We start from the raw sequence: 14,186 nt of genomic DNA, 5'->3' as shown, positions 1-14,186 counted from the left end.
TAGAGCAAGACGGAGGCCTCAAATGGGCGGCCCACAGCACGCCACATGGCGCGCCCAGCAGCCGCGCATGGCTGCCACCGTCTTGCCCAAAACGATTTGGGCAAGGGTTTTGACTGAAAAATCAGCCAAAATCCTCCATAGCGCGCGCGCACCCACGGGGGCTCGAACCCGCGTCTCCCCACTGGCATTCCTCGCGCGCTACCACCGCACCACACGCTGCTTTTAACATATATATGCCTTCTATTAATTTTAAACCCATCCCAGCTCAATTTCGCAGATCTCCTTTGAACCCCCACAGTTTCCTTTATTCACACACACCCCCACATATCTTTTATTCTATATTTCACTTTCACCCCAAAAATCACTAAATTAATTTATTTTCTTATTTCCATAAATACTTCCAAATTACTAATAATTACTATTAACACCAAATTAATTAATTAAACCTAAATTTCCTATTTCCTCAAAATTACATAATTAAACTTTTTCTTAATTCTCCAAATACCCAAATAAATTAATATTTCTCTTAAATCCAAAAATATTTAATAATCAACTTATACACAATAATTACTAAGTACCTACCATTCACCAAATTATTCAATTCCAATAACTCAAAATCACTTCAAATGCAAACTTTAGCAATTATTAATTGTTCCCAATTAAATTAATAATCATTTATTTAATTCCCAAATTTCAGGATATTACAATAAGTGTTAAATTGACTCTAAAATGCAAGTTCATGGGTGTAATCAAAATAACAAAAAGTTTAGATTGTCACACGAAAAAAGTCAATGTACTGTAATTAAATTGACTCGAAAATCAAGTTTAATGGTGTAATTGAAATAACAAAAAATTTGAATTGTAATACCCGAGGTTTTTAGGGCGTTATTATAAAGCATTTCCTTGAAAGTCGAAGGATACGGTAAACACGCGTGTAATTCCTGGGTAATTTTCTAGGAACAAATGAAGGATTTTTCAAAAAATCATAGAGACTAATGGAAGGGGGTATCATCTTAAGCGATTTTCGAAGGTTTAAGAAATTCTAGGGATCAAGTGTCATATGTGCAAAGAAGTTTTGGGCTAAGGAGTTATTTGTGAGAAATTTAAAATATATCGTAACTAAGTGGTTAAGGGAACCAAATGAGCTAACTTATGGCTAGAAAGTAATAATGAGCAATGATGACAACCTAAATAAACATGTAGTGACTCATATCTCAAGGGACACTTGTCGCAAGGGTATGGAAAGGCACAAATCTCTAGGGACACATGGCGTAATCCTACGAAAGTAATGATGACCTATCTTATCTAAGCGACACGTGACACACCCGGATTAGCCGAAAATATCTATAAATACCAAGCCCTTGGAAGGTTCATTCTTGTTGTTGTATTTTTTGTACATTAGTTTTAATAATGAAAAACATATATTGGTTTAATCCCTAAGTCATGTGTCAAATGTGTGATTTTCAACATATATCAATTTCAATATCAAGTATCACTTTGTGAAAATGAAAACCCTGTTTTGACAATTTCAATATCAAGTATCACTTTATGAAAATGAAAACCCTGTTTTGACTAAGTCTAGAAGGTTAGCACCTTATAAGGAGACGTATAACAAAGAGTTTCCTTTTTAGAAAATTATCTCCCAGTATTTTAATACCTAACATTTATAAGTGCTAAAACGATTTTTAATGAATTTTTCATTAAATAGAAAGTATATATTTTGGAGGTGGTATTATTGTCAAATCTTGAATTTGTACTAAAACTCAAAATCTACTTTCTTATTGTTTTGGATTTTGATTTTTTAGATATTTTTATTGAATTCAAATAAGGGGTACTTCGTTATTTACATTTATGTATTAAAGTAAATGGAGGTAAAATATAAATAAAATAAAATGAGGACATTTACTTTAACTAAAAAAATGTAAATAAGCTATGATGTATACATGTTGTGGATTGTGCTTTCAAGTATATTCTTCTGAATATCTGTCATGTTTCTATGCATGTTCAAAACGCCTTTGAAAAGGTTTTCAATATTTTCAAGTGTATATGCTATTTCGAAACATCTATATATTAGCATTTGTTTCAAGTTTTGAACTATGTTTCAAGACCTATATATCATGTTTCGAAACCTCATTTCCAGAGAGGTGTGTTTCGAAACCTATGATGGTATGTTTTGAAACCTCATTTCTAGAGAGGTATGTTTTGAAACCTCATTTTCAAAGAGGTATGTTTTGAAACCTATGATAGTATGTTTTGAAACCTCTAACATTCTGTCAATAGATTTATTCAAAATCGAGATGCATGTGTGCTGCATTTTTGTATGCTTCTCACATCATTTTATTAATGCATTCTCCATGCTATGAGATTCAAATTTGAATTTGAATGTGAGTGTTTTTAAAATATTCAAAGTGAGCATAAGTGTTTGTCTCCCACTTGTCTGTTGTCTCTAAGTGCTTTGTCCAACTGGAAGCTTGTATGTTTCAAAACCTATTGTCTATATTTCGAAACCTTGGTCTATTTATGTGATGTTTCGAAACACACTTTGCATGTTTTGAAACTTACTTTTCTGTCTTGTCTCTAACAGCTATAAATGGCCAGATTTTTATCTCTTGGTATAAATAGCAAGTATTTGAAGACAATAACAGATTGATTGAGAGACAACAAACAAGAACAAGTGAGCACACACTAGAGACACACACACAAGTACAAATGATCTAAATTCGTTTGACAACCTTTCAAAGAAGATCCATTTATTCATAGATATGCATTGTGGTGTGAAAGTGAGAAAGAGAAGCAAGCTGAAACAAGAAGTTATATCCTCTCTAGCTCTCCTCATCTCAAGTCGGTACAAAGGTTTGTACATCCTCCGATAAGGCATTTGTTGCTCTTTGGGCTATAAAGATAAACTACATTTATCTTGATTATTGTAAGGTTTGAGTTTAACCTAAAAACTCATTGTGGTGTAAAGCTTTGAATTGAGCCTAAAACTCATTGTGTCAAAAGTTTGAGTTTAGCCTTTAAACTCACTTGGTGTAAGGTTTGAGTTTAGCCTTAAAACTCACTTGGTGCTAGGTTTGAGTTGAGCCCGTAAAAACTCACTTTGTAAGGTTTGGGAGTAAACCGTGGTCAAACCTTTGTTGTGGTGATCACTAATAAAAGTGATTGGGATTACAAAATCCTTCAAGTGGGTAAGCTTGAAGGTAGTGGAGTAGGTGGATGCCGAACCACTATATTTCTTGTGTGCAAAGTGTTCTTTAGCTTTCATGTATCATTATTGCCTATTGCACATGCTTGCATAAGTTTTGTTATCAAAGTCTAAAATAGTTTTCTTGAGAACAAGTTTATACATATACATAGAAAACAGATCTTTGATATACAAACATCTTTGGTATACTCTTACATATATAAATCATCTTTTCCAAATATCATTATTTTGAAATACAAGGTAAAGGATTTCAAATCAGGCAAAATAAAGAAGTAGATTTCGAAACATACATTTCATATTTCGAAACTTGTAAAAAAGTGAGCTATATTTCGAAACATATATAGTAGGTTTCGAAACTTACTTAACAGAAAGGTTTATTTCGAAACATATAGCCTATATTTCGAAACCTAGTATTCTACCAACAATCAAAGTTTTAAATTATCAAAAATCTATACAAATCTCAATTCACCCCCCTCTTGGGATATATTTTCCATCATTAGGAACCAACAATTCTTACCATTAAACAAGAGGAAAAGAATGTGAGTTTGAGAGAAAAAACTCTGCCCAAAAACAAGGTGGAAAAACACTTCGCTGGAAAAGTTGGACCGCCACTATAAAAGGAGTCAAACAGCATCAAAACAGAGAGGTAATTTCAATTTCTTTTTGTAGTTCGATAGAAAATTGAATAAGCGTTGCGTGGGTTCAAACGGGGGTCAAATCGGAGTTCGGACAAGGGAGAACGGGCCAAAAATAGCAAGTGGTCAAAATAGGAGGGGCGTCACGTGCAAGCGCGTGGGGGTCCTTCCCCCAGCGCGTGTGGACTCATGTGGGTCCCCCCTGGCCCACAATTTTGTAGTATTGGTCCTCTATTTTATGCCTAGGACCCTATGTAAAAATATGTTAGGTTTGAGTTACGAAAATATGTGATTTTGCATAAAACCTTTCCTGAACCCTGTGAACAGTGCCCTAGCGCATCCAAATCAGCAAGGTGAGTGCTTCTTGCATCCCTATGCTACATACCGAATATTTTGTCTTCACACAGGTAAGGGTGATTACTTGCATAGACATGACTTTCCTTTAAACCGAATATTTTCCTCTCTCTTTGTCATGCATCACTTGGTGTGTGTGGCTAGTTGAAGTCAGGATCTCATATTAGACTGGTGAAAAGTCATGGAGATGTGAGAACAGATGGATCAGCAGGGGTGATTGCAACACCTCGGCGTCACTTCCACACAGGCGGTTTCATGTCGTTTTGCATAACTCATTTACATGCATGTTTTCTCTTCTTGATGCACTCACTTAGATATAACTGTCTAACTTGGGTGTCTCATACCCTTGGAACATTCAACGTTCTAGGTGGGTTAGTCATGACAGGTGCCACAAAATCGAGCCAAAGGAAAGGAAATGAAGTGGTCCTCAGATAGCTAGCTTCTTTACGTTTTGAATGTAAAAGCGTTGTTGTAATACCCCGAGAGCATATCCCGAGAGCCCAAAGAGGGGTAGTATATATCGAGGATAAGTAAGGAAGAAAACAACACCAGTTGAATACCTTTTGAGTTAAATGTAGGTAAGGAACTCCTGGGTTAAGCGTGCTTAACCTAAGGAAGCTCAAGGATGGGTGACCCCCTGGAAGTTCGCGTGAGCTCATCAGGGTAAGTTATTCCAGTCTTTCCTATCGCTCGATGCGAGATGTTATAAGTGGTATCAGAGCTGACCCCCGAGCCTCTGAGTGCGGTGGTGGGGCAAACCTCAACGAGGACGCTGAGTCCTTAAGGGGGGTGTAGGCACCTTAGGCGAATCCCACATCGGTCATACAAAGATGAGAGATTTGGGACAGGTTGTAAGGTCGCATGATGAGGACGTCATGTGCTCAAGGGGGGAGAATGTAATACCCCGAGAGCCTAGAGAGGGGTAGTATGTATCGAGGATAAGTAAGGAATGAAACAACACCAGCTGGATACCTTTTGGGTTGAATATAGGTAAAAAAACTCCCGAGTTAAGCTTGCTTAAGTTGGGGAAGCTTAAGAATGGGTGATCATCTGGGAAGTTCGCGTAGACCCATCAAGATAAGTTGTTCCGGTTTTTAAATTTTTTTTTATGAAAAAACATGTTTTATTATTTCGAAGATTTTGACAAGAAGAAAGAAATTATCTAGACACGCGAAAGTTGAGTTCGAGGCTTTATAGTCCCGACCTTATGTTTTGAAGCATGGAGCAACGTAGATAGGTAATCAGATAGGTTCTTTCTTAGTTATTCAACCAATCTGGTGCTAATATCTATGATGAAATTTTGAGATTTAGAATATATGGCAAATTTCGAGGACGAAATTTTTGTAAGAAGAGGAGAATGTAATATCCTAGTATTTTGAGAATAATAATAATTAATTTTTTGTATTTAAAATATTTTTTGACATCCATTAGAGATTATAATTGAGAAAATTAATGATCTTAGAGTTAGTGGGCTAAGTTAAAAAAAAATGAAAGGCTAAGTAAATGGGCTTAGAATTAGTAGACTAAGAAAGTGGGTTTAAAATTAATGAATTAAATAAAAGAATAATCTATTCAAAATAAGATTTAGTGGAAAATAATTAAGGTGACAAAATAATTAAAGATAATTGGTGAAATAAAGAAGTAGCCTCTGGAAACTAGGAAGTGAGACATTCTCTGGGATAATGGGATAACCAGAGCTCCCGAATGGATTTGGATCATCCACGGGTAGTGATCCATGCGAGATAGATCCAAAAATGTCGGCAAAGCTCGAATCAGATTTTGGAATAGGGTGTGGATGAGGTTGCGAGTGAAACCAATTTGGGATTGGTTGAAGATATCCAGAATGGTTTGCAAAAATTAAATTCTACAATAAAGCTACATAGGCTTGCAAGTTGACAACCTGTTGTTAGAGATTGACAACTTGTTGTTTGAGGGGAAAAATATGGGATACATAGCCGTAAACGGGATCTTGAAACCGACCTAGTGCTTCCATAGTGAGTGTAACAGCTGCCCCAAACTGGTCACTTACCCGAAGTTGGGCCAGGATTTTGGAGGTATTAATGGCACCAAAGACCTGATGGATGGTAGCAAAATGAAAAGATGCTTCCTCATGGCAGAAGTATGGGGCAAAAACACACAATGGGGTGCATCTCCTCCTTAGGACTTTGCAGGCACCACATGGTTTGGGCATTGGCTAGATCTAACCAGATCTGGGGACAAATTTAATGGATCGGATCTAGATGGATGGGATAAATCTAAGTGGATCGGGTCGAATTAAATCTAATTTAAGATCTAGATTGTGAGATTTCAAAACTAAGACTAGGAGAAAAAAATTAGACCTAAAGAAGAATAGCAACGGGCAAGATCCAAGGGTCGGCGGCGGCCGGGGAGGCCAGGCGACAGTCGGTGGCTGCGCAAGAGCAAACGCAGGCGGCAACGTGGCTGGCGAAAGGTAGCCGGAGGTGATGGTGAACGGTTGCAGCGGTGAGGCGTTATGTGCGCAGGAGATCGAGGCCGCGAAGGCGATGGCCGGTGGTGGCGATCGTGGGGCTGATGGAGTAGACTGGAGGCAGTTGCGGTGGCTGCGATGGTGGTCAGGGTGTGCGCACAGCTATAGGAGTTCGCGGAGGAGAAAACCAGAGGAAGAAGGAATAAAAAGAAAGAAGAAGATGAAGAAAAAGAGAAGAAAAGAAATAAAAAAAAAAGAAAAAGAGCCTAGAGAAGGGTAGTATATATCGAGGATAAGTAAGGAAAAAAATAACACCAGCTGGATACCTTTTGGGATGAATGTATGCAACGAACTCCCGAGTTAAGCGTGCTTGAGCCAGGGAAGTTTAAAGATGGGTGACCCCCTGAGAAGTTCGCGTAGGCCTATTAGAGTAAGTTGTTCTGGTCCTTTTTATCGCTCGATGTGGGATATTACAGGTGGTATCAGAGCTGACCCCTAAGCGTCGTGGTGGGGCAAACCTCAGCGAGGATGCTGAGTCCCTAAAGGAGGGGTGCGTGTAGGCACCTTAGGCGAATCCCACATCGGCCATGCAAAATGGGGAGATCTGGAACCGGTTGTAAGGTCGCATGACGAGGACGTCATGTGCTCAAATGAGGGAGAATGTAATACCCCAAGAGCCCAGAAAATGGTAGTATATATCGAGGATAAGTAAGTAAGGAAACAACACCAGCTGGATACCTTTTGTGCTGAATGTAGGCAAAGAACTTTCGGGTTAAGTGTGTTTGAGCTAGGAAAGTTCAAGGATGGGTGACCTTCTGGGAAGTTCGTGTAAGCCCATTAGGGTAAGTTGTTCTGGTCCTTCTTATCGCTTGATACGGGATGTTACAGTTGTACTATAGCTTTGGTGTGAGTTTTAATTATTGTAAAAATGGAGTATAAATTATCCCTAGATCCCCATTTTGTTTAAAGGGATGTCAGCTTGTTTTTTACATTAGAAGCATATAGTGGGAGCCTTAATTGTTTAGCTTATGAATTTTTTAAAAGGTTTCAAGTTCGATCAGTTACTTCTGTTGGCAAAGACTTCCATAAATGCCCTTTGATTGTCTTCTGGTCGCTAGCTTCATCATGCATATTTGTATATGTGTTTGGAGAAAAGAAAAGTGGGGTGTTACATGAGTAGTCACAAAAAAAATGAGAAAATATAGGAGCAAAAAAATAGATTTGGCCTGATATTTTACTCTTGTAAAGAGTTTTGATAATGACAACATTTTCAAATAATAAGAAAATCAAGAAATTGGTGCTTAGTGGCATTCAAAATTAAATTCATTTTAACTTGACTCGAATTCAAAAAAAAAATGAAGTTAAGTGATTTCGAAATTAAATGATTCTATGGGTTGAAATCCTAAATAAATTAGTTTAAGTGATCTTAAAATCAAGTATTTAGTATTTCTTTTATTCTGTTGACTAAGAAAAGCATTATGTCGACTATTAGAGTACTAAAATTTGTTTTTGTCAACTGAAGGCCTTGGGTTTGTCAACTAATAGTAACTCTATGTTTCAACTATTTTATTTTGCTATTAAACTCTCGACTATGAGATATAGCTATCAACTATCAATATGCTTAATATTATCAGTTGTCTTGTTTTGTCGACTAAGCCTATTGCTTTATTGACTAACAGATTGTTTCTATTAAATATGTCAACAAATGTCTCTTATGTGTCCACTATGTCTCAAAATTGTATTTCATATTTGTCGACTAAGTCATTTACTTATCGATAGTTTGTTTCTTAGAAAGCCATAACGGCTAGTTTTTTATGCATTAAATGCTCGGCCAATCACCCGTAATGATTCGATTTTTGGATTTTTCCTCCATCAACTATAAATAGGTGGTTGGAGATTTCTTAGAACATTAATTACCCAACTACCGAGCTTTCAAGTTGTCATCGCGTCTTAAATTTTATTATCTCTGTTATTTTCTTATTGAGGCTTTGTACTTAAGTGTTAATAGTTGAAGATTTCTTAGAACATTCATTACCCAACTACCGAGCTTTTAAGTTGTCATCACATCTTAAATTTTATTCTCTCTGTTATTTTCTTATTGAGGCTTTGTACTTAAGTGTTAATATTCATTTCAACCTTCTTATTTTCTGTAGAGAGAACTAATGACTAAGAGTTTGCACTCTTAGATTCTCTTATCTTTCTGTATTGAATTTTACCTAGCGTAAGTTAGAGGGCCTACGTGTGTAGAATGATTGTATCTCTTCCTAGTTTTGGACTAGAGGACCTACTTGATTAAGTGTGAGAATTTAATAAAATTGTTTGCAAAATCCTTAGTGAGGAACTAAAGTAATGGACTAGGCGTGGAAAACCGAACCACTATAAATTATTGTCTCCTGCTATTGCTTTTATTTTTCATGTCATATAGCATTACATATTAATTTGATACTCTTTTTCAGTTTATCTTATGTCGCTTTCAATCAAGAATTTTTGTAAATTTAAGTTATAATTTTAAATAACCCAATTCACCCCCTCTTGGGTTTTAGTGTCATTGCTAAAGAGTTTTGATAATGATAACATTTTCAAATAATATGAAAATCAAGAAATTGGTGCTTAATGGCATTCAAAATTAAATTCATTTTAACTCGACTCGAATTCAAAAGAAGTGAAGTTAAGTGATTTCAAAATTAAATGATTCCATGGGTTGAGATCCTAGATAAATTAGTTTAAGTGATCTTAAAATCAAGTATCTAGCATTTATTTCATTCTATTGACTAAGAAAAGCATTTTGTTGACTACTAAAGTATTAAAATTTGTTTCTGTCGACAGAAGACCTTGGATTTGTCGACTAACAGTAACTCTGTGTTTCAACTATTTTATTTTGCTCTTAAACTCTCGACTATGACATATAGCTGTCGACTATCAGTATGCTTAACATCATCAGTTGCCTTGTTTTGTCGACTAAGCTTATTGCTTTGTCAACTAACAGATTATTTCTATTAAATCTGTCAACAGATGGCTCTTATCTATCGACTATGTCTAAAAATTGTATTTCATATCTGTCAACTAACCCATTTGTCAGTTGACAGTTTGTTTCTTAGAAAGCCATAACGGCTAGTTTTTTACGCATTAAATGCTCGGCCAACCACCCACAACGGTTCGATTTTTGAATTTTTCCTCCATCAACTATAAATAGGAGGTTGAAGATTCATTGAAGATTTCTTAGAACATTCATTGCCCAACTACCGAGCTTTCAAGTTGTTATCGCGTCTTAAATTTTATTCTCTGTTATTTTCTTATTGAGGCTTTGTACCTAAGTGTTAATATTCATTTCAAGACTCTTATTTTCTGTAGAGAAAATTTGTGACTAAGAGTTTTCACTCTTAAATTCTTTTATCTTTTTGTATTATATTTTACCTAATATAAGCTAGAGGGCCTACGTGTGTAGGAGGTTTGTATCTCTTTCTAATTGTGGACTAGAAAACCTACTTGATTAAGTAGGGGGATTTAATAGAATTGTTTGCAAAATCTTAAGTGAGGAACGAAAGTAATGGATTAGGCATGGAAAGCCGAATTACTATAAATGATTGTCTCCTGGTATTGCTTTTATTTTTCACATCATCTAGCATCACATATTGATTTTCCTTTTCAGTTTATCTTACATCACTTTCAGTCAAGGATTCTTGTAAATTTAAGTTAAAATTTTAAATAACTCAATTCACCCCCATTGGATTTTGGTTTCATTGCTATGCTTATATCATGGCCCACACATACACACACAAATATAGGCTAAATACATATTTTAACCCTTGTACATACACATTTTTTAATTTATACACTCAAACTTTTTATTATTTTAATTACATCCCTAAACTATATAATTTCAATTCAATTGCACTCCTGAACTTTTTATTGTTTTATTTACACTATGAATTATGCAATTTCAAGTCAATTGCACACCTCATTGAACCTTTTGTCATTTCAATTATACCCTTGAACTATACAATTTCGAATCAATCGTATATTTCAACAAATTTGTTGAGAACAATAAATTCTGGGGTATAATTGAAATAACAAAAAGTTCAGGGTGCAATTGACTCGAAATTGCAAGTTCATCAGTATTTTTGAAATTACAAAAAGTTCGATTGTTTAAATGAAAAAAAAAATACAAATACAATAATTAAAATATGTATTTTACCCACAAATATACATACATGTTGTTTTGCCTTGATAATATTTTAATGATGAAAAAATTTATGAATTTGGCATTTGAAAATAAATTATATTTTATTTTTGAAAATGAAAAATGTTCAATTCATTCAATCCAAAAAAATATATATGCTTTCAATGTTTACAAAATCCTTTATATTTATTTTTGAAATCAAATGTGTAAGAGTGTCAAAATATTTTTCTCATCATGAGTATTCTTTTGAAGCCAAAATTGTTAACCATGTTAGTGTATCTATCAATTGTTTTGTGTTTTGAATTTTTGGGTTGTTAAGCAAAGAAAAACTGTTGACCAATTTGGTGAATCTATCGTCTATTTTAAGTCTTTCAACAAAAACAGTCAACAGTCTCTATAAATTGTCAATAAGCATTTTTTATGCTCTTTGTTGTTTTGATTTAAGTTTATTTTCATTTGACTATACTTGTATAGTGTCGTCTTTCCTGTAAAACTGTCAACTTGTTGTTTCAAACTATCGGCTGTTTGTTGAAAAAAGTCGACCTTTTTTTTAAATGAGTCGATCGTTTGCCAAAGCCTAATGGATGCTTCAAAATTGCTAAAGAAAATTGCCGACCAGTTAAATAAAATTGTCAATCATTTTCTTCATTAACATTTTGTAATAGCTACTTTTTGCAGACTTCAACGATTATGAATTGCTAATTTTTCTTCAAGCTCAAGAGAAACCTATAAATACAACCCATGGATACATTCGAGAAGACTAATGAATGAAAATGAAATGTTAAGAACTTACTATTGTTTTCATCTTTCTTATTAGTGCTTAAGTTTTAATTTTTCTCTCAAAAGGCTATATATATCATTTTTATTAATTTCCTTTAGCCTTTATGTTTTCATTTAAGAGACATTGTAACTAAAAATGTCAACTATTATAATTTTTCTTTATAATTCAATTTTGTAATTCCTAGTGGTTGTACTAGAGGGTCTGTCGCGTTATTGATAGGAAGTTTTATTTCCTAGTGGTTTATACTAGAAAGCCTAATTGATAAAATAAAAGGTTTTAGTGGATTTAAAAATCCTTAATAGAGAGTTAAGATAGTGAAGTATGATAGAATTTAACTGAATCATTATAAATCTTTTATGTCATTTTTCATTATTATTTTATATTTTTCAAGCATTACATTTATCGTTTTACATTGTTTTTATTTTAACTCACTAAAATCTCATTTTAAGTAAAAAAAAAAATAATTTTAAATAAATTTTTAAAACATTCAATTCACCCTGTATGTAACGCTATTACTTGAACCACGCTAACAATACATACATGCATGCATACAAATAGACATGCACACATTTATACACATATACATACACATGCACACATATGCACGCATAAAGGCAGAGTTCACCGCGTTATGAATCAAAATATGATTTGTACTAAAAGACGAGGCATATATCCATAAATTAAAAGAAAAGTAATTGAAAAAGAAATATATAAGGAAGGTTTTAAGGTTGTGGAAAGAACAACTACAAAACTTTTCATACATTAAAGCGAAGACATTTTCTCTCTAAATTTTTCAATCATACAACTTTATTAATATTTCATCTGACTTAGGCATAAGAGACTAATTTAGAGATGTGATTGAGTTAATGTGATTTGTAGATTACAGGAAGGACAATTTGAGATGGGGGGGGGGGGGGGGGGGGGGGGTGTTGAATGAAAGCAAGAAGATTTAAGATTGAACCCTTAGGATTAACAAATTCTATTAAAGTTTAAATTTTCATAGAAAAAAAACAATTTATTTGAAGGGTGGTTTTAGGTATCTAAAATTGTCTCCCATAGTTGACTTTTTAATACCTAAAACCCTTTTAAAGATTGTTTTGAACTTACAATTAATACTTTTATTAATTTTTATAAAGCTTTTATTCATGAAAATGTAGAGTTTGGGTAAGCTTTTATTCATGAAAGTGTATAAAGTCTATGTAAAAATAAAAATTTTACGAGTATGGCGCAGCAGTAAAGCGCAAGAAGAATAATAAGAGTATCGAAGGTTCGAATCATTGCGTCCTCTTGAAAGGTAGAATTATTGTTGAAATGCAGTAGTAAGCCTGAAAGAGAAGTTGCCCACGTGGAGGTAGGGTCATAGTGCACCTTGTCACCTCGTTACAAAAAGAGTAGCCGTTTCTCGAAAGTTCAATCCGAATATGTATAGGTTGTGACTATATTCGGATTTATTCGGAGGATGAATCAGGGGAGAAAGCCGCTTTTCCAAAGATTATTCGAGCAAAACTCAAATACCCGGGTTATAAAAAAAAAAAAAATTCCATTATAACTCTGATTGTTTAAGGAAAATCAAAAACTTAAAAGAAGAAAAAGAATTACAAATTTACTGTAATTGATTGTGTTCATTCTTGCCCAAATAGGGGTGGTCGGATGTGAGCTTGCAACGGTAATGAATGGACTCTGGGGATGGCTGACACCTGCAAATACTCCGATGCTCAAGTAAATAAATAGAGTAAATTGGTAGAGTATTGGTAGGCTAGAAAAAAATATATCTGGCTCTTAATAGAGCTAGTTTATATAGAATGATATGTTATTTTGCATGCATGCTTGTATCGAGCATTGCAGGGTAATGGGATTGGACCTTCATTAAATGCAAATAGAATCTGCCATTAATGAAGATGGGATCTTCATTAATTAGGATAAGATCTAGGGCAGGCCGGAGGTACTCAGCATGCGACGATAATGATACTGTTGGAGACTGGTGCAGGATTATGATCAGGACAAGGCTGGGCTGAGATCGAGCCATAGGCCGAGATTGGACCGTGAACTGATGGTCGAGATCAGGACGGTACGGTCTAGATTGTTAGGCATCGCTACATTGCATTTTTTTTTTCCTAAATGGGAATTAAAAACTGCGTAACTTTTTTTTTTTTTTTAATTTAGTTTCACACGGCTTACACGTTGAGTATCCGCATACGTTGGGTGCAGGACATTCACGTGATCCTGATAACGTGTAGATCAGTAGAGGCTTATAGAAATTAAATATAAAGCTCCACTTGAAAGCTGGTCTCCGTGCGAAAAATTAAAAGTATTAAGTAAACCCCACAGAAGAGAGGAGAGAGAAAGAGGAGGAACAAGTAAAATGTGCGTATAACCGTCCAACTGCAACAATTATGTTTACTTATATATCAATTCAAATGTCTGCTGTTGGGACGCTCATTTGAATTTGACTTTGAATTTTTCATAATTTATGCCCACTGCCAGTTGATTTGACCATTTACATAACAACTCTTCTCTTTTATGAAGGCCAGGTCGCTCCTTGACAAATAAAAGATCCTTAATTACCTGTTCTACTTCGGATA

Source organism: Diospyros lotus, chromosome 11 (genome assembly GCF_014633365.1).
Source record: "Diospyros lotus cultivar Yz01 chromosome 11, ASM1463336v1, whole genome shotgun sequence".
Classification (NCBI taxonomy): Eukaryota; Viridiplantae; Streptophyta; class Magnoliopsida; order Ericales; family Ebenaceae; genus Diospyros; species Diospyros lotus.
Note: the sequence above shows the minus strand (reverse complement) of the source record.